General features: G+C 42.2%; 1 pseudogene; it reads left to right on the top strand.

The window, feature by feature from the left end:
- Window positions 1-499: 499 nt before the first annotated feature.
- The window catches only part of LOC105547212, a 45,973-nt pseudogene continuing 27,923 nt past the window's right edge, over window positions 500-18,549 (top strand).

Raw genomic sequence — 18,549 nt, forward strand, 5'->3', positions numbered from 1 at the left:
GGATCCTTGAGCTGGTGCCTAAATTCCACTTAAGAATTATTCCTTACAATTTAACCTCTGATTTCCCTGGGGGAGAATATACTTTAATCTGTTATTAGCCACATTCAGGTGTGAATGGGTTTCTGATGCTTCTTTGAAAGCAAGTATTGATAGGGAGAGACAAGAAGTTGTGGGCTGCCTGAGGTAGGTAGGGAAATGGTTCCTGCCTGAAAGGCAAAGGGAGGAAAGCCAATCTCTTTTGACCTAGCTCAGCCTGATTCCAGGAGTACAAGTGTCAGATTAGCAAGGGGCTAGGTGTTTCAAAGAGCCCTAGCCACCTCCCTGCTATACTGTGAGCTTTAATGGTGCAACAGCCAAGATTCAAGGTATGAAAGATAGAAAAGAAATATGCGTACATGGGGCAGAAAAATATCTACCAGAGACTGCTGGGCAACAGTAGAGACTTGTTTGTTTTGTTATCAAAGGTTCTCCTAAAATTCACATGTTTTGAGGCGGGGTGATGGAAGAGCATTGTTTTCAGCTGTATCAGTTCACACCTTATCAGGAAGAAGTGGGCCCAGCGTCTTGTCAGAGTGGGAGTGAAGCCAGGCTCCACAGAGACTGGGGAGGAAGGTGCGCAGGGGGCGCTGCCGCAGACCACTGAAAGGGCAGGTGCTTTTCAGCATCTCAGCTATACTTTCCTGACTTGCAAGTTTTCCTTGGCACAGCCAGGAATCTGGAGTTGGCATCCTCTATGGCTAGAATGTTAACACAGATGATGGCATCAACCGTTAGAAAGATAAGCTTTCTGGGCCAGTGGAATGGCTGAAGAACTGTGTCACAAGGAAGAGAATCTCTTCTGATGCCCCCGGAAGAGGCTTATATCCCAGGAGTGTTAACATGAGTTTGTTTCCAAGGCCAAACATCCTTTCTTCACAGATCCTTTTGATCACCATGGAGACAATCTGCTGCTCTGTCCAATGGAGAGTTTGAGCGGCACTCACCATGACAACCTGCGGGGGTAGAAGGACAGCTCAAAGCACCCCTCAGATGAGAGCCAGGACAGGGACCTGAAGACATTGTGGTTCTCACAAGTGCAGCTCTGAGATGAAGGGGCACTCCCTCTGTCTGAGCAGTGAGCTAGAGATGGGTGTGGGGGTGGGGGGCTGGGGCTGGTGAAGTCAAGATCTTGGACTGCTAAATGAAATTGGCTTTGTTCTTTTCTGACTTCATGTTTTGCTTGTCCCTGGCCAGGCCAGCTGGTAGGTGTCTGGAGACATGGTAAAATCAGAGCACAGCAAATTCATCTAGCCCTGGGTAGGGGGTGGGGCAGGGAGGAGGAAGCAGCATTCCCCTGAAAGATGACCCAAGTGCCTTTCACAGGAGTCAGCCCACCTCTCTCAGGATGGAGGAGGCAAGAGCTTGCTGAGAAGTTGAAGCAGAAGAAAGCCCTGATCCCTGTGATGGCACGTCCTGGCTCATCTAATCAGTAGACTTTGGTGTGAGGCCAGAGGCCTGCCACACCCTCCCTTTCTGACCCCCACATTTGCTGACTCCTACTGGAGCCTGCCTAACACAGATGGATCTGGGGACCTCTGTGTTCAGCCCATAGCTGGTTTCCTGCAGAGCTGGGTCAGAAGGCTTGACCACCTCCTTCCTTCCTCCTAGGCTCTCTCATCCATCTGCTGACCTGGGCTTCCTGACTGTCTGTCCAGTGCTCTTACTCCCACTATTCCATGGTTGCATTATTCAGAGAAGCAGCTTGTGCCTTCACTGTAATCTTCATCCAGGAGGACCAGGAAGGAGCAGAGCAGCACTGACATCTGCCCGTCCCTGGAGTGGGGCCAAGTGACTTATAAAAGGCACAGGCATGACCTAAAGCCTGATCACCCTGCTGGGGGCCCTCCTTGTGAAGACCACATCTTAGGGGACAGCCAGCCATTTGTAAGTGCATCCCTCAGAGCCAAACTGATATCCAAATTTTGATAATAGACACAAGTTATATGACTCCAATTCTAGAGGGTCAACTTCTTTGTGACTCAGTTTTCTCACGTGTAAAATGGGAGTACGCTTGTAAGGGTGTTGAGAGAAGGAAATGAATTAATATCTGGGCCTGGTTTATGATTGATATTAGCTGTTATTACGATGTCTTAATACCAAGTCTTCCTACCAAGTCTGGGGACACACACACCCTACTGATCAGTTATTCTCTGTGACACCCCAACCTCCACCCAGCAGGGGATTTGTTTGTTCCCATCAACTCCGAAGCTGAAGAGCAGCATCTGCTTTGCATTGTGTGCGCCAACTGTCTAGGGAGTGAAGGTGTCTCATCACCCAGTCCCAAAAAGGAGCCTCTTACTGCTTGCCATAAGCCCTGTGTGTTGTCATGCAACCAAAGGGTCCGTTCTGTGTTCAGATGTCTGGTGTGGCCCCTGCCGGCTTTGTCTCCTTGCCCATCACCTCTCCTAACACAAGTACCTGCCTCCATTTCCTCTGGTGCTTGGCCATCCCTGTTAGTCTGCATCCACTGAATATTGTGCAGACAGCGGTTCTTCTGAACTGTTCACTAGGAGTTCCTTAAACAAATCACCAAGAGTGTGCCTTCAGAAGCTCCTCCATCCTGGGTCAGCACCCTTCGGCTGCATCCCATCACTATATTCTTGTGATGTCTTTCTTCCCTCCCCATGTCAAAAATTACTCTCAGGAAAGTTCTGCAAACCCATTCATTCTGATGGGTAAGTGACTATTAGGTCCTCGTCTTACTGAGGGTTAGAAGACTTCCAGGTAGCCCTCCTTAATGGTGTGGACTAATGGCCTCTTCATATATCCAACAGCGTTCCCTGAGGATGTGCTGCCTTGGATGCTGCTGTGAGTATCACTATTGCCATTGCTACTGGTAACCATTTACAAGCATCTGCTATGCACCAGGTAAGATATTTGGCATCATAGAGTGTAAGTGGTCAAAAGCACATGCTTTACTGATTCTGAACCTCATTTATTATGCCAAAAGTTCCAGAGGGAGCAAAGATTTAAATGCAATGGAGCTTGTGCCAAGACTTATGGACAAGGATACACTTTAGAGCCCCAATATAATGGCAAAAGATGGGAAACCACTGAATGCCCATTGACAGGGGTTGATTAAATAAGTTATAGCATATCCGTTTATAGAATACTCTGCATTTGTTAAAAAGAATGAGGCTACATCTGTAGCCATTGATAATGAAACAATCTCCAAGATATAAGTAAAGTGAAAACAAAGCAAGGTGTAGAAGAATATCTAGCATATGCTACTTTGTGAAAGCAAACAGAAGAGTATATGTATAGACTAAATTTAGACTAATTTTAGAAAGAAAAAGGGAGTTGACAACAGTGATTGCTTTTGGGAGAAGTGTTGATGATCTGGGTAGCAGGGACACTTACTTTTTATCTTTCAAGGGAGTTAGGTTCTTTTTATTCTTTACCATATGCAGGTATTATTTTTGAATTTAAAAAGTTTAAGAAATAAATGCTGTGGAGTCAGACTTGGATGTAAGTCCAACTGCTTATCATTTCTAGCCATGTGGCCTTGACTAAGTTACTTACCCTCTTCTAGCCCTGGTCTTCTAGCTGCTGGATGATGAGACTGTAGCTTGTGGTGAGGATTAAGTGAGACAGCACCTGTGAAGTTCTCAGCACAGTGCCTGGCCCAAAAGCAAACCATAAATTGTTAGATGCTTGCTCTGAGCTGTTTATGTCCCTCCAAAATTCATATATTGATGTCCTAATCCCCAGTGTGATGGTAGTTGGAAGTGGGGGGTCTTTGGAAGGTAAATAGGTTTAGATGAGTTTGTGAGGGTGGAGTGTGCATGATGGGTAACCCTTATAAGGGGATGAAGGGACCACAGCTCTCTTTACCTTGTGAAGACACAACAAGGACGCAACTGTCTGTTCACCAGGAAGAGGGATCTCACCAAGAACCCAAGACTGCCAGCCTCTAAAAGTGTGAGAAATAAATGTTTGTTGTTTAAACCACCCAATTGTTATAACAGCCCAAACTGACTAAGACAGTGCTTTATGTAAGTATCTCTAATTAGCATTCTGGATGTAGTACTATTCAGTTAAGCTATGTTCTGTGCATTAGGTACCCAGCAAAATCTGATGATGTACAAGCAATGGGAGAGTCAGACAGTGGACAACCAACTGCAACAATTCCAGGAGCAAAGTGCTATGGGACCACAGAGGAAAGTGGGTTTTGATTTGCTGGAGGGGTATGGATGGGTGTAGGGTAGGGATCCAGGAAGTGTTCACCAAAGAGGCAGCGGTGGAGATCTGGGTTTCACAGGATAAGAAGAAGCAGTTCTAGCAGATATACCATATGAGAAAAGGCACAGGGTGGGAGGGCTTGGGACTTACAGCCCTATATCTCCACTATGGGGATGGAGAGCAGAATGTGAGGAGAGAGGGGCAGGGCCCTCAGGTGGAGACAATGGATATCAATTCCCCTGACAGCAGTGCCTGGTCCACTCCTTTCCTGTGGTCACCTCCTTGAGATCCTAACCAGTTTTGCGATGCTGCAGAACTGAGGCAAAATTATGGTAGCCTTTTTACAAAAATGTCCTGGGGACTTCTATCCACAGCCCTCGTGTCATGTTAGCTGGGGAAGTAGCAGCAACATGTGTTCTTTAGGGCAGGAGTGATTCTAGCCTATATGCTTCCAATACTGCAGTCAGTTACTTCGAGACACTACTCCCCCAAAAGAGTCATACAAAGGATTTGCATGCATGTTCTGTTTTCTCTATCAATTACATATCTCTCTATAAAATATAGATATGTTTTTCTGTCTAAGCAGGGAAGGATCGATGCAGGGAGCTGATTAAACTAGACATCTCTGGCAGGAAGAAGAACTGGAAGGACGGACAGGCTCCGGTGGCCACCCTACAACCAGAAGACAGACATCTAACAATGTATTGTCAGATGATGGATTAGCCAGGCCTGGGGAAGAGAGCTGAGTGTGCAGCCTCCTTCCCTGTCTCCTGGGTGACAAAGCCGCTGGATGACCCCGCCAACAATAACAAGATGAAAATGAAGAGCACTGCAGTATAATGAGCATGATAAAAATAGAGATGTTGCTAAATAATGGGTCGGCCATAGCTGAGGAGCAGGAGAAAGAGCCAAGCCCAAAGGAAGTAGATAAGGCCTTCCTGTGTGGTCTCCAAGCTTGACCCCCTGATGTGTTACTGTTGCTCAACCAGGCCATCGGTGGTTTTGAGTCCCTAGTGTGGCAAAGATGTCAGAGCGGGATTGGAGGGTGGGCCTAAGTGAAAATCCCCAGCAGGCTCTATCCTGGTCACTGTGGCTCTGACCTCCACCAGGGGAGGGACAAATGTGTGGTCAGCACACATGCTCATGGTGGTTATGAATTACTGCCTTTAGTAGGAACCTCTTGCCTGCCAATAAGTATCAGCATATAGTCTGAGCTAATGCACCAAAGTTTTTCAGAACATTGCACTTCTCATCTACATAGTGCAGAGTGGAAGAAGCCTGTTAATTATGCTTTTGTTTGTATTTTTGTTTAGTTGGTAGCTTGGAGTATCTGCCAGGAAAGGCAGGCGCCCCTCGGGAGGGAGGTACCCTGGTGCTACAGGGACGGCTGCCTGTGAAGCCTTCTGGCACCAAGTCCCTCTGAGGTTTTTGTTTTTTAATTTTTAAATAATTAAATCAAGCCTCATTTTTGAATAAGTAATACATACATAGAGTACAAAATTTAAAAGGAACAAAAAGGGTGCGGCAAACATAAATATCCCTTCCTCTTCTCCCCCTATTCCCAGCCACCCAGTTTCCTTCCCTCTAGGCAACTACTGTTACTAGTTTCTTCTGCATTTTTCCAGAGATATTCTAAGCATAAATAAGTGCACGTACCCCACCCTCCAAACATACGTACCAGTTGTTTTTTTTAAAAAACACAAATGCTAACGTACTGATTCAACCAGAGTCCTGACAGAAAACAGATGGCACACATAAAGTGAGTCATTTGAGTAGAGTTTAATAAATGGGCTTTTACCAAGGTATAGGAAAAGCCCAAAGCCAGCAACAGTTGAGTGAGAGGGCACGGTGACATAGTGTGAGCAACACAGCCAGCGGAGGAGCATTCCAGGGAGGTTCAGGGGCATAATCACCTGTCGTTCCTCTCCTCCCTCTGATCTTTTGCTGCAGCACCTCATGGGCTGAACTCAACCTGAGGCAGAGTACAAGAGTCTATTGATGCAGTTTAAAGAGGTCATTCTGGGGCAGGGAACAGGTGGGGAAGGGCCAAGAGTGGATAAGGAGGGCAAATGTGGGCACTCAGCTCATGCACTCAGCACCTCATCCTGTTCTTTGCTGTTTTCCACTTCACAGTCTATCTGTACATATAGCCTCATTCTTTCTGCTAGCTTATTCTATTGCATTTCTGTTGTGGAATACCATGCCACAAGCAAGGGACTGAATTGTGACTCCCACCCCAATTATATGTTGAAGTCCTAACACCCAAAGTAACTGTATGTAGAGGAGGAAGTCATTAAAGTTGAATGAGGTCATAAGGGTGATGCCTAGAATAAGGCTTATTAAGAGGAGACACAAGAGCTCTCTATCTGTCATGTGAGGACACAGCCAGAAGATGGCAGTCTGCAAGCCAGGAACTCATCAGAAACCCCAGCAGCAGGAACCTTGATCTTGAACTTTCCAGTCTCCAGAACTGGGAGAAAGAAATATCTTCTGTTTAACCCACCCAGGTCATGGTATTTTGTTATGCCAGCCTGAGCTAAGACACCATACACACACACACGCGCACACACACACACACACACACACGTAATATATCACAAAAATAATAATATATACAACCATATATTCAACTAGTCCCTCACTGATGGTCTTTTAAGATAGTTTCCAATTTTCTGCTATTACAAACAATGCTGCAAGGCAAATCCTTTTACTGTTATTTCACTGGTAAGGATACATACAGAACAAATTCTGTAGGAATTTATTTATAGGAAGGGATTGTTGTATCAAAGAATGTATGCTTTAAAAATTTTGATAGATTCAGCCGCAGCACGCTGCATAGAATTTGCACCAATTTGCATGCACATCAGCAATGCATAAGGTTCCCGTGCAGTTTTGAAACATCTGGGTTTCAAAGACATGAATAAACTTATTACAGCATCTTTCCAGCAGTGCCTGTCACCTTACAAGACATAAACTTTTCTTGTTTTTGAAATTGTGAGAATACACATTCTCCTCTGGTTTTCTGTTGTGTCTTTCAGCTTTTTTCAGCAGGGATAAAATTCCTCCACTCCTGAATAAAATTATTATGGTTTTTCTTTGGGCACAGTTCTGAGTCACTTTAAGTCATAAATTAACAGCCTCAGTTTAGATGTTAAGTATCCAGTTTTTCTTTCTGGGCATGAACAAGCCAATTATATATGAAAACATACCTTAGAGACAGTTAGGAAACCCACATACGTACAAGTACCAGGAGATGCCAAGAAATCATCATTAATCCCACAGCATTGCTGTGGCATGCAGGAAAACATCCTTAGTCTCTGAAGAGGCAGTCTGAAGTATTCAGAAATGTGAAACACCACATCTTCAATCTACCCCAACATTTCAGCAAAAACAAGATGAAGCAAATATGCAAAACAGTAACAATCATTACATCTAGGTGATGGACACCTTTCTTTATGTTCAACAATTCTCATAATAAAAAAGTTAGAAGAGATGTCTAGCCAAGATAATAATCAATGCTTCACACTTCATCCATAGGTAAGACTCCTCCCTCTCCTCTCCCTGCTGCTCCCCAGCCAGGGCCAGCAGTGAGAGAGTCTGTGATCTAGGAACGAGGTTGCAGTGACTTCTGCTCCTTCATTCAACTCCTCTCCTACCAGGGTTGAAGAGAGAGAGTCACAGGACAGGACGGTTCTCACTTGGCCTGCTTTTTGACCTGGCCGATGTCTAAAATAGACTCTTGTAACCCTTGGGTTCAGCAGAGCCCAACGCGATCTGTGATGTGGGCAATGGATTCTGTTTGTCCAGCTGCCACCCCATGACTCTGCCACCAGCCCTGATCTGGTGGTCCACAATACACCAACAAACTTTACTCTTCATGTGATCTTATTGGGAAGAACTTAAAAGAGCTCCAGCCTGGCTTTCCCTATGCTGAGTGGCAAATATTTGTTCTATGGAAAACCTTCAACCCTCCAACAAATCCTGGAAATGCAGGTCATCTGTCTTTTGGCCACAAGCAACTTCAGCTTTCTCAGGCCTGAGTTAGGCAGGAATCTAAGATCTCCCCTTCCCAGCTGCAGAGAACACACACCAAGCTCTCTCAGTGTGCCCCGGAAGTTCCCTCTCAATAGGTTTATGTTGGAAAGTAGCTTCTTATTCTCTTCCTGCAGGTGAGGGAGTGAGAAATTATCAGTGTTCCCCAAATAAATCTCATAAATTCTCCCAATATATCTCCTGCATAATACATTTTCCCTACCATGCTATTGAATATATCTTAGTATTATTAAACATTTACTTTCATTTCACACATTTAGAGTTTTATCAATATTTATACAGGATTTATTACATTTAATTCCATTTGTTTAAAATTGTTCTAGAAGAATGTTGTTTTATCAGTTATCTATTGCTACAATGCCTTAAGATAACGTTTATTATCTTATACAATTTCTGAAGGTCAGGAATCCAGGACTGGCTCAGCTGGGTGGTTCTAGCTCAGGGTCTCCTGTGAAGTTGCAGTCAAGAAGATGGCCAGGGCTGCGGTCACCTGAAGACTTGATGGGTTGGAGGAGCTACTTCCAAGAGGGTCACTCACATGGCTGTGCCTCAGTTTCTCTCTGTCTGTTATCAAGAGCCCTCAGTTTCTCACCAAGTAGGCTTCTCCACAGGCTGCTCAAGACACAGCAACTTACTCTCTTCAAGAGAGCAAGAAAGAAGCCATGATGTCTTTTATGCCTTAGCCTTGGAAGTGACATGCCATCACACCTGCCATATGCTATTGGTTGCACAGATTAACCATGGTTACAATGTGGGGAGAACAAGGGTGTGAATACCAAGAGACAGGTACCACTAACTGTCTTGGAGCTAGTCACCACACCTATTGATGTCATCCTGCATGTCCTCTCAGTTGTCAATATAAACTATGTTTAATGGACTCGTGCTCCACAGAGTTGTATTCCATGGGAGAGAATCCCTCTGTGGTCTTAAGTGTGGCACTTTGTACAGAGCTCCTGTGACATAAGTAACTCCATCTCAGACAAAGACTCCACCTTACATTTCAAAAGGCACCTTGCCAAAAGAGAACAGATATTTTGCCTGATCAGTAAGGACTACATCTAACCAGATAAGGACATAACTAAGCACACTCTTCCACTATCAGTTCTCACCAGAGGACTCTGGGGTGGCCATTAAAAGAGCAGGACCTCACCTGCTCAAAAAGGCCACCTTAGAGACACCGTCTTGCTGTCACTTGCGATATGCATCTGGCATCTGCCACCCAAAGCTCTGCCGCATCAAAGACTCTTCCTCGCAAGACCAACAGCTACCGCAGGCCAGACCAGAAGATTATTTTGTCTACTTTGGTCGCCCCGGGCTGATTCATTAATGTTTTTTTCTATCCCTTCTCTCTTGATGATAAACGTTACTTTGTTTGTTGTGGAATGTTTAATTTATAACATTTACATGTTGATCAAATAGTATTATGTATGGTTTGCAATAATGACTGATTTGTGGAGTGACTTGGACCTATGTGCCCATGGCTCTGACAACTGAGTGAATGAGAAGTACTAAGGAGGATTGCCTTCTCGCTGAACTCCATGTAGCTCATGTCTTTTATGTCTGAGACAGCATCAGTAAAAGTCTGACATTGTGGAAAGACACAAATGTGCATAGACCTGGTTATCTCTAACCTTGGGCAGCTCATGGGACACTTGGTCACATGGCACAAGTACAGCGTGAAGTCTACCCCTGTGTCTCCCAGAGGTCATGGTGATAATAGTCCTATCACTCTTTTTGCCACGAGTCTGGACCAGAAGATGAATCTTATTGTTCTGTGTTCTTAATCCAGCCCCCACAGCTCCCGCCTGCCATAGTGCCCAGTGCTCTTTTGTGCCCTTACCATGGAATCACTCACAAAAGCAAGCCCTGTGGCCAGGCATGCCCGGACATGCACTGAATCCTAGCAGAGTTCAGGCTCAGGCAGGGGCGCTCCGAACTGTTCCCTCCCAACCTGTAGCACATGCATAAGGAGCCCTATTGTCTGCAGTGATCAGTGTGAAGAAATGCGGGCAAGTTGGGGATGGAGTGTACTCCCATTGGGCAAAGGGTTTCCATCTTCTTGTCACAGGAGAAGTGGATCCTAACACAGGCAGCGTCCATGGAGGAGAAGAAAAGACACCAAAAGCAAAGGTACTGAGGAAAGAGAGAGACCCTCTCATATTGTTTTATATGGTTTTATACTCAGTACCTGTTTTAAGAAAAAACAAGGAAATAAAACCAAAGACAGGCAGCCTGGCGCCAGGCCTGAAACCAGGCCTGGGCCTGTCTGGCCTAAACCCAGTAGTTAAAAATCAGCTCATAACTTAGAAATCGTGGTTATTCGTAGATTCCAGACATTGTATAGAAGACCACTGTGAAACTCCCTGCCCTGTTCTGTTTCTCTCTGACCACCAGTGCATGCAGCCCCTGTCACGTACCCCCTACTTGCTCAAATCAATCACGACCCTTCCATATGAAATCTTTAGCGTTGTGAGCCCTTAAAAGGGGCAGAAATTATGCACTCGGGGAGCTCAGATTTTAAGGCAGTAGCTTGCTGATCCTCCCAGCTGAATAAAGCCCTTCCTTCTACAACTTGGTGTCAGAGGTTTTGTCTGCAGCTCATCCTGCTACAGTACAGAGCGTACACCTTACCCATGCAGAGGACCTTCCAGAATCCATGAGCATAACGGTCCTGCCTGAATTTAATTTCCCTCTACATTCTCTTTCCCCCTAGCTTCCATATCATGGAATTATATGGAATTCACATAACTTTATTGTGGAATATCATCTAGAATTTTAGTTCCTCCTCCACTCTTTGTTTGTTTGGTTTGTTTTGTTTTGTTTTTAAGAGACAGGGTCCCTCTCTGTCGCCCAGGCTGAAACGCAGAGCACGATCCCTGCCCACTGGAGCTGTGAGCTCCTGGGTACAAGCCATCTCCCCACGGCAGCCTCCTGAGTAGCTGGGACTACAGGTGCACACCACTCCCCAAGCTGACCTCCATGCTTTTAACTTCTCAATAGTTATGATTTATCATCCATCGATTATTAGATTTGCCAACATGTTTTATTGCCCTCTTGGCACACTGCTCATTCCCCTTTATGATTCATCTCATTCCCCTTTATGATTCATATTCTTTCTTGCTGAAGTAATACTTTTGAAGTTCTTTCAAGTCATTCTTTCTCTTTGATGTTCTGTAATTGCACTATGATGTCTCCAGTAGAAGTATGGATTTGTCTTTAATTAAATTCATTGCTTGAGATTTGGTGTTTGTCTTTAATTACATTGCTTGAGATTTGGTATTTTCCTTCAATTCTGAACACTGTCAGCCATTATTCCTCAACAGAGCAGTGTCTGGGAGGTGGAGACAATACACCAATCACTGCAGACAGGGCTCCATATGCATTTGCTGCAGGGTTGGGAGGGACTCTTAGGAGTACTCCTGTTTGAGCCTAAACTCTGCTAGGATTCAGTACATGTCTGGGCATGCCTGACCACCCGGGCCTGCTTTTATGAGGGATTCTATGGGAAGGTGTCTGGGAGGTGGGGACAGCATTGCATAGGATGGTCAAGAAAAGGTCTCTGAGGAGAAGATATGGGAGCCGAGACCTAAATGATCTGTAAGAGGAATGGTCCAGGTAGAAGGAAAAGCAAACACAAGGAATTGTCAGGATTCAGGAATTGAAAGAAGGCCAGTGAGACTGAGCATAGTGAATGAGAAGGAGTGCGGCAGGAAAGTAGATTAGAGCAGAGACAGGGGAAGGGACCAGCCATGGTAGGCTTCCTGGGCCCTTCATAAGAGTTTGAGTTGAGAAATGAAGGCAGTTAGTGTGAGCTTTTGTGGTAGATACACCGCTACTGTCAGCAGGTTCCAGGATGGACACAGACCACAGTGAACAGGTAAACCAAGGAAGGATTTATTTTATTGTACTGGTTGGGTAATCAGTTCTGATTAGCATGAAGAACTAGAATTCATTCTGTATAAAGGATCAGTAAAAAGAATTTCCAAAATTCAGGTAATGTATTTGGATGTCTCTCAGTACTTCTATGTCCTATAATTACAGTCAATGGGAATTACAGCAACCCACCAAGCACAGGGAGAACCAGGGGCCTGAAGGGCTGGGTTACTCTACCAGGCAAGCAGCCTGCATGAGACTAAATGCTGGTAGGAGATAAGGGAATTTTAGCATGGGTGGTGCAGGAGAGAGATGATGGATGATGAATGTCTTTTAAGGACTCTCGTTTCACTGAACCTCATTCTTGAATTATCCCAGGGGATTTCAGCTGTGACTGATTGGACCTATATCTCCCTCTTAGGGAAGGAGTGAGGGTGTCTTGTCTGCACACAAAAACAAAACAAACCCAGAATTGCTCTAATATAGTATAAGAGTCAGTATAATGGGAGAGAATGAGTGGATCTGAGTGGCATAAGGGGTTACACTGGATTCAAGTGTGTGTGTCTCATAATTCCCACCATATGCAAGGTCCATTTTCCTGACCATTTCACTAGTGCTGACTATTTAGACTGATTTTCATTTTTACTATTGTAAATCATTTTATGTGTGAATATATTTATGCAAAAAGCTTTTTAGGTAGTTAGTATTATGCTCCTACTATATTTTCCAGAAAGTAGAAACACTGCATCAAAGAATATAAACATTTTAAAATCCCAATTGCTCTTAGCAATCATGCCTTCATGTGACTTCACCCCAGACGTCTTGATTGAAGTATGGCATCAACTCATCTCTTCCTGCTTTGATCTGTTCCCTAAGGTGAATTTTTTAGATAGCTACTCTCATTCATTAAATATTTATTTTCACTAGTTTAAATCTCAGAGGGCAGGCTTCTGTAAGTTGCATCTTTCTGGGGATAAGGACAGCATCTTGTTAATGAATAAGTATTCCACATACTCTAAACATAGCGATTGTGTTTGATTTAATCTCAACTTTCTGATATGTGTGTGGACATGTTACTTCAGCTTACCAGCAAACACACACATTGCAGTGGGGTGGTCAGGAATCTGAGCTCAGGGGTCGGATGTGCCTGGATTAAAATCATAGCTCTACCGCCTGCGAGTTTGTAACTTGGGAAATTATTTACCCTGACTGAGCGTTAGCTTTTTCATTTGTTGAATGGGAATCATAGCAGTACTTAATTCAAAAGGCTGCTGTAAGAATTAAGTGAGATAATGAATCCAAAGCCCTGGATATACACATCATTAGGCACACAATATGCCGTCATAGCATAACTGTTATTAGCAAGCCAATCTCCAGTTCCAATGGCCCCTGCTTGTGGTTCCTGTTCCTGATAGCAGACAGGACTGTGGAGAGCCTGGCCCAGCCCCCCAGGGAACAGGGCATCATCCCTCCTTTCTGCTTCTAATGGAGCTTAGTTCACATACAGCTAAGTGTATCATAATTATTTGTTTCACTCTAACTTCATTTTAGCCTTCAAAAAATAGTTCAGGCTTTTATAAGTTTGAACATCGTAGATACCAGTGAAGTCCCATCGGACAAATGCTCCTGTTCAATCTTGCTCCCTGTAAATGTGTTAACTACCCTCATGGATTTAGTATTTTTCCTTCCAGACCTAAAAAAAAATTGTACTTACAGAAAATGCATAGTGTATGTGTGGTGTCTTACATAATTAATATCAGACTGCAAATAATATTTTGCATATTGTACTTTTTCACCGAATGTTTTTGAATTTATCCATGTCAGTGCATATAGATCTAGTTACTCCATTTTAATACTGTATAATTTTTCATTTTATGTGTATATTTCACATTGTATTTACTCATTCTTCTGTTGATCTCCAGGATTCAAGCCTAATAACTTTTGGTAGCTTTCTGATGCTTTCAAATACATTAAAATATTTTGTCGTTTTTCTAGTTATTAGGGGGAGAGTTGGTCCTGACTGTTTCCAGGTCTTCAACCTGCGAAACACATACACAGAAATATTCCCACAAAAATGTTTCCAATATAAAGCCACAGATGAAATGTGAATAAAAATTTCAGCCCTCAAGGGAGGGAGGGAAAGAAAAACAGAAAAGGAGGGGATCAACTACCTTCTTTGGCTGTATTTCTGAAAAATTAGAAATTAAAATAGCTAACTTTATTAAGTGCTTAATAAGTGCCAGGCACCAGTCTAGATGCTTTAAATATATTGTTATTAAATTTCATTTAATCAGAACAATAGTCCTATGAAATAGATACTGTTATTATCATCATATACAAATGAGGGATCTGAGGTGAAATAACTTGCCCAAGTTGTCACAGGAATCATTGGTAGAACAGGGATTCAAAGCAGGATAGTGGTTGATTCCACAGGCTTAATCATTTCAGTCTACGGCTAAGTTAAAAGTAGAATTAGAAAAAAGAACAAATACTTGCAAATTAAAAGTCAAAGAGAATAAGTGAATTGGAGGAGAGTTCAGGATATTCTGTAGCACAGAGGCAAATGAAACAAGAAAAGAAAATAAACTGAAAGGCTTGAAATATGCCTACTGGATAATCTAGAAGACTAAATTATTGAGTGAAGGCAACTGAGAGGGAAGAAGTAGGAAGCAAAAAGCAATGGTATTGATTGAATTTTGTAAAATAATTTAGTAAATGCACTTAAGGATTGAGAGTAAATTTCTTAATACACTTTTTGTATTTTTTCTCATAGTAAAATAACATTTCTAAACAAATGGTATTCAAAATAGGGTGTATGCACCCCAGACAGTTAGCAAAATAGTCTCCTGGTAATCAAAAAGAAAATATTAGAACTTTCATCTTTATATCCTATTTCATTATACATATGTGTATATTTCATAATTTATATAATATGTTGATAAGCAATGCATGTCTATAGTTTATAAATACGTGATATACTTACATTGCAGGTGTGTGCTCAAAATTAATTAATTGAGTATTTGAAAATGCTGGAGACCACAGTTCTAGGCAAAATAGCAAAGAATATTGGGTCAGGGATTATTCAATGAGTAATGAAAGTATCCTAACCTTTTCGTGTTTTTAAATGAAATAACAGAAATATTGAAAAAAATAGGATTTCATTAGAAAATTTTATGGGTATATATGGGTATAAGTCAGAGTTTTACGGGTATAAGTCAGAGTACTTACTAAATTAGTGTAAATATCCATAGTTTCTGAACAAGCAGAAATAAAAAAGATATACTATAGAAAACTTTAGCAATCTGACATTAGTCAAAAAAGGAGTAACAAAAAAGAAGCAAAGATATAGAACAAAAATGATGTGTAGTAGGTTGAATAATGGCCCCCAAAATATATGTCCACATCCTGATCTCTGAAACTTGTAAATGAGACTTTATTTGGAAAAAAGATCTTTACACATGTAGTTAAGAATCCCAAGATGAGAACATTCTGGGTTATCTGGGTGGGCCTTAAGTCCAATGGCAAATGTTCTTATAAAAGACACACAGAGGAGTGACACATAGGGAGAGGAGGAGATGGCCAGGTCAAGACAGAGGCAGAGCCTGGAGTGATGCAGCTACGAGCGCAGGAATGCCAACAGCCACCAGTAACTGCATGAGGGGAGGAACGGGATCTCCCCCAGGGCCTCTGGAGACAGCACAGACCTACCAACAGCTTAATTTCAGACTTCTACCTTCCAAAACTTTGAAATAATAAATTTATTATTTATGTTGTTTGAAGTCACCCAGTTTGTGGTAATTTGTTATAGCAGCCCTAGTAAGCTAATGTGGATGGTAACAGAAAACACAATAAAAATATCGTAGAAATAATTTCAAATTTATCAGCAACCATACTAAATGAGTAGATGAATTCATCTATTAAATGACTATCAGATTGGATTAAATAAAGGAATACAAAACTCAATTATATGCTGGTTATAAGACATGGAGTAAAAAAAAGTGATTGCAAAGACTGCAAATAAAAGAATGAAAAAAGATATACAGGGAAATTGTTAACCAAAAGAAAGCTGGAGTAACTATTAATATCAGATTATATAAACTTTAAGGCACAAAAGAATTAATGGGAACAAAAGGGGACAGTACATAATTATATCGGGAAGGATCCACCAAGAAGACTTTATTTGTAAGTAAAGTTAAAATACAAATAAACATCAATAAGAAAGAGACAACAACCTTGGAAAAATGGGCAAGAGATATGAATAAATGTTCACAGAAAAGAAAAAACCAAATGGTTCATAAATATATGAAAAAAAAGCTAATCTCAATAGTAATGAAAGAAATGCAGTTATAAGCTATGTTGAGATATCATTTTAAAATTATCAGATTGATAAAGATCCAATAAATTGATTAAATATTGGATTAGCCAGTGTTCAGGGTGTGATGGAACAGGCCCTCTCACACATTGCTAGTGGCAGTGCAAACTGGGAGAACCATCTATGGAGGACAATTTGGCAATGTCTAATATAACAACAAAAACCTTTTTATTTACACATTTCACTTCTCCCTATTTGCTATAGTCTGAATGTTTGTGTCCTCCCCAAATCAATATGATACAATTTTATTTGGGGAGGTGATTAGGTCATGAGGGGAGAACCCTCAGGAATGAGATTAGTGCCTTCATAAAATGGCCCACGGGAGCTTGTTTGTCCCTTCCACAAAAGGAGGACACAGCAAAAAGGCACCATCTATGAATCAGAAGGTGGCTCTCACCAGATACCAAATCTGCCAGATCTTGGACTTCCCAGCTTCCAGAATCATGAAAAAATACATTTCTGTTGTATATAAGCCACCCAGTTTATGGCATTTTGTTATATTAGCTCAAATGGACGAAGACAATTTGTCCTGCAGATGCTCATGAGCAAAATGATGAATGACAAAGGCTATTAATTGCACTACTATTTATAAAAGAAAGAGATTAATCATATTATAAACATCCATAATATATAAATACTACTTGAAATTATTAAAAAGAATGAGGGATTTCAGCATGCAGTGACTCATAATGATCCCCTAAGTAAAAAAAGGAATGAGCACAACGGTGTGCACAATATACTGTTCTTTTATAAAATGAGTTAAAATTACATAAGTACCATTTATGAATGTCTGTATATAAATACACATTTCCCAACACCTGCACAAAATCTTTCTGGAAGGATACATAAAAAACTGGGAACATTGGTTGCCACTGGTGAGGACGCCTGATAGGCTGCCAGAGAGGAGTGGGAGTGCCAAACCAACCACCACCAACACCACCCAATCGGCTCACCTCTACCATCCCCTTATCTCCACAGGAAGAAGAATCAATAGAGATGATCAGCAAAACTAAAAGCTATTTCTTTAAAAATGAATAGTGAAATAGACAAACCTCTGTGAAAACCTGATCAAGGAAAAGAGAAAATACACAAATAATGACTGGCGAGGCGTGTTCATTCTCCATTGCTGTCTTTCGTGTGTCCGGGGTTGTGGATGAATGCCATGTCGTAGAGAATAGGCAAAGGAGTAGGTTTTATTGGGAAATGGGACACTTACATGGCTGAGTTGTTAAGAGAAGGCTGAGTCTCCCATCATCCCATGGAGAGCAGGCTGGGCCTTGCTGTGTCCACAGTGAGGGCCTGCATTCCACCGCAGGGTCCTCTTCGCCTTGTCACCCTCCCTTCTTAAAAGAGCAAACTTGTGAGCAGCCTTATCAGTGGGAGAATAAACAGACTGGCGTCAAGGAAACTGGAGAAAATTTAAAAATCATTAAAAAATTAAATCAATAGGTAAACTCTGTCTCTCTGTTCCCTCTCAATGAAAACACTAGGATGAGATGATTTTATAGACGTCTTTTACAAACCACAAATGGATTTTTTTTTTTTTTAAGAGACATGGTCTTGCTCTATCACCCAGGTTGGAGTGCAGTGGCGTGATCACAGCTCACTGCAGCCTCAATTTCCCAAGCTCAGGCAATCCTCTTGCCTCAACCTCCCAAGTAGCTGGGACCACAGGTGCATATCACCATGCCTGGATAATTTAAATTTTTTTTTTTTTGGAATGGGGTCTTGCCATATTGTCCATGCTGGTCTCAAACTTCTAGGCTCAAGCAATCCTCCTACCTTGGCCTCCCAAAGTGCTGGGACTACAGGTATGAGCCACTGTGCCTGGCCTGGATCATCATTTTTTATACAAGCTTTTTAGGAGGAAAGAGAAAGAGAGAACTACTCAACTTATTTGCATCCTATAAATTTTGATACATTGTGTTTTCATTTTCATTTAATTAGAATATTTTCTAATTTCCCTTGTGACTTCTTTTTTATGCATGAGCACTTAGCAGTGAGTTGTTTAATTTCCAGATATTTAGGGA

This window comes from Mandrillus leucophaeus, unplaced genomic scaffold (genome assembly GCF_000951045.1).
Source record: "Mandrillus leucophaeus isolate KB7577 unplaced genomic scaffold, Mleu.le_1.0 Scaffold380, whole genome shotgun sequence".
Lineage (NCBI taxonomy): Eukaryota > Metazoa > Chordata > Mammalia > Primates > Cercopithecidae > Mandrillus > Mandrillus leucophaeus.